This window comes from Octopus bimaculoides, chromosome 6 (genome assembly GCF_001194135.2).
Source record: "Octopus bimaculoides isolate UCB-OBI-ISO-001 chromosome 6, ASM119413v2, whole genome shotgun sequence".
Lineage (NCBI taxonomy): Eukaryota > Metazoa > Mollusca > Cephalopoda > Octopoda > Octopodidae > Octopus > Octopus bimaculoides.
Genome location: NC_068986.1, coordinates 2,872,215 through 2,876,236, shown reverse-complemented (window position 1 = coordinate 2,876,236; position 4,022 = coordinate 2,872,215).

Sequence of the window (4,022 nt, the reverse complement as noted above, 5' to 3'; positions counted from 1 at the left end):
GAGTTCTTTCGTCACACTTCTGTGACCTCATCAGTGGTCCTTTGTTTCCTTCCTTCTTATGTGTGTCTCACCTTGCTAAATATCAGCCATTTTGTATTTTGTATTCCTATTGTATGTGTCTACGCATGCGTGTCTTTCAATGTGTCTGTGTCTTTTGTAAGTGCATGTGTGTATGGGGAGTGGCTAACCTATAAATATATATATATATATAAATAAATATATATACTTATAAATACATATAAACATATATATATATATATAAATAAATATATACGCATTTGGCGTTAGGAAGGGCATCCAGCTGTAGAAACTCTGCCAAATCAGACTGGAGCCTGGTGTTGCCATCCGGTTTCACCAGTCCTCAGTCAAATCGTCCAACCCATGCTAGCATGGAAAGCGGACGTTAAACGATGATGATGATGATGATGATATATATAAATAAATAAATATATATATATATATAAAAATAAATATATGTATATTTTTTCAAACGCAGGATAATGCTAATAATATAGCATGAACAGGATAAACTACCCATATTTTGCAGAAAAATATGTCTCATGGCTGGCTGCCGACACATTTTTCTGCAAAATATTCGTAGTTTATCCTGTTCCTGCTATATCATTAGCATTAAACACTTTGCATAATCTCTTCTCATCAGAATTCCACAGCAAGCTATTAAGCTTCTACATCGTCATTTAACCTTCCAGAATCACTAGCTAAGTACCCCTCAAAGCACACCTATCTTTATTTCTAAAAAATGTTGGGTTGGGGTGCATTGGATAATGTAATTTGAGATAAAAAAATATCTGAGTGGATGAGAAGGCCATGGCCAGAACGTCTTTGTAGAAACTCTTAGACTGGTTAGAGCAATGCAGTTAATGTTCCTCTTAAATTGTTGCAAGTTGATAGCTGTTGGAAAAAAATATGGCCAAGGAGGGAGTGCTTAGTAGAGGCCAGGGATACAATACAAGGGACAATGAGAGGAGAGGGTAGTGCTTGAATGAGGTAGCATGATAGTAGCCAAGAACAAGACCAGACATTATTGTAGTACAAGTAGACATGCTGAGCAAGAAGACAACACCTCTGGGAGGATAGAAGTCAGTTAAATACCCAGTCTTTTTCTTCTTTTTTACATTCAAGGATATCAACTGTGTATAGCAAAATTGTGTTTTTATGTACAAAACTATACATGTACAAAGTGTTTAATGGGATTACCAATGATGCATCAACCTGTTTGCCATTGAATGCAACCTACCAAATGATCACAAAAGATATACCAGTCTTTATTCATTAATCTTGTGATTTATTTAGACGATTGAATATTTCATATATGTCACAAAAGTGACCTCAGAAAAAGGATTCTATGTGATTAGTAGCATGAATTTGTGCAACAAAAATGAATAAAGGTACATTAAATATCATACAAGATAATTTCATGATTTTTTCAACAATATCTCCACTTTGAGAGAAAGTAAGCAAACACCTGGTGGCTGATGTGACCACTTGTGCCAGAGAAGGGAAAATATCTCAAAAACCAAAAGTTAAACAGAACTGGCATGGTATTAAGGAAAATGGTTGTTCTAGAGACAAAAAGACAGCTATATGTGTTTCTGTTGTAATAGGAGTATAAGTTATCCACTGGATATATATATATAGATATATAGATAGATAAAAAGTGTAGGTGGCATATGAGTGGGTATATATTTATAAAAAAGAAGTTTGAAAACGCCACTATATAAAATGAATTTTAATTTATAATTTTCTCAGAGATATTTAACATGTTTCGGTTCTTGAAAAAACGAACTTTATCAAAAATACATATTTCAAAAGATGTAATTAAAAGAAAAGTTCATAATTGTTCCTTACTGGTGTCAACATAGTCAACGTGGGAGCGTTTTTTGTATGGGTGCATAATGGCTGTCTAGTGCATTGACTTGAACCAACGATATATATAAATAAGCAAGAAAAAACACGATAAAACAACAATGCAAGGACATGGAAAGAAAAGAAAGAGGATTTAACGTTTCGAGCGGAGCTCTTCGTCAGAAATATAGGAAAAGTTCAAAGAAGGGAAGACAGAGAGTGGGATATATATATACATACACAACACATTACCACACGGTTTCCATTTACCAAATTCCCTCACAATCCATTGGTTGGCCCAGGGCTATAGTTGAAAACTCTTGCCCAAGGTACCGTGTAGTAGGACCGAACCCCAAACCAAAGCTTCTTAACCACACAGCCATGTTTGCACCAATATTGATCCATAATTAAGTTTGTACTGTTTTTTTTTTTTTGTGTGTGTGTGTGTAACAAATGTACCGTTTTACACCAGTATAAGTAAATACATGCACACACACACACATATACATGTTTATTCTTTTATTTGTTTCAGTCATTTGACTGCAGCCATGCTTAAGCACCTCCTTGAAGGATTTTAGTCAAACAAAACGACCCAAAAACTTATTTTTAAAGTCTAGTACTTATTCTATTGGCCTTTGTTGCCGAATCACTAGGTTACGGGAGTGTAAACACACCAACACCAGTTGTCAAGTAGTGATGGTGGGGGAAACAAATACAGACACACACACACACACACACGTACAGATATATACATACATACATGGTGATTGTCTACTCCTTATGCAGAGTTTGACCCCCTCCTGTACCTACTCCTTAGAACCATCATCACATCTGATGTGGCTTTTTAAACCAGACAATGTTCTGGAAAGACACCCACATAGATTGCACCTCTGATTTGGACCACCAAGAGTTGCAGATAAGTTCTGCTCTTTGTCTCTTGAGGCATTTGTTAGATTTGCAGACCCTCTGGCATACATTGCATTCAAAGGTGCGCACAGGCATATAGGCAGAATAGTTGGTGGAGGTTCGTTTTCCATGCGTTGCCAAATGAGATTTGAACCCAGCAAAAGACAGGCATGGTCTGTCACAAACTGTGCACACAAAAGGGTCATTTTCATTCATCTTCTCGATCTTAACATTCTTCCTTAGATCTCTTTTGAGTCTTGCTTGCGTTATACTGGCCTCTTCAAACGCTTTCATTCCACTCCACACTTTTGTTCGCCATCCAATACATCATATATACATATGACGGGATTCTTTCAGTTTCCATCTACCAAATCCACTCACAAGGCTTTGGTTAGCTCAAGGCTACAGCAGAAGACACTAGCCCAAGGTGCCATGCAGTGGGACTGAACTCAGAACCATGTGGTTGAGAATGTTACTGATACCAGTAGTGTAGAAGATAAAGTAGAAGAAAGGTGAAAGTGTAATACAGCTTTTAATTCAGAGTAGTTTTTGTTATTTTGATTAGAAGTCGACAACACTCGAAAGATAAGATTACGTTAAGAGTGTATTTCAATATAATTTGACTATCGAGGATTATCAATGCATTTATAAGCACGTGTGTGTGTGTGCGTGCGTGCATGTGCATGTGTGTTTGTAATGTAATATGTTGTGTAATGTTGTTTATGTAAGGACTAAAGTTTATTTCTGTTGTCCTTGATAACGTCGTCGTTATCATCATTGTCAGCGACAGGAAGAGCGGTGGAGGCAGAGAAGACAGTGACAGGGGCAGAGGCGGCAGCAATGGCGATGGCTGGCAGTACCAGCGGCACTAACAGCAGCAACAGAGACAATGGCAGTCATTTGACTACGGCCATGTTGGGGCGCTGCCTTGAAGGGTCTTAGGGATCTATTTCAAAACGGGGGCACCATTATTTTCTTAACGAAACACTAACGAAACACTTTGAAACTTGGGAAACTGGTAGAATGTGTCATATAAAACATCTTTTACTCTTAGTCTTCTTAACAAAAAAACCTAATTAGTAGAAATTATCGAAATAAGACAATTTTTTACATGAAATAAATTCGAATACAAAAATTTTTTTCTGTTCTATAACACAAAATAGATAAGTATACGAAGTTTGAAAGTCTTTCGGTACCAAAAACACTACATAAAACATAAATGAAAACTGGTGCCCCCGTTTTGAAATAGA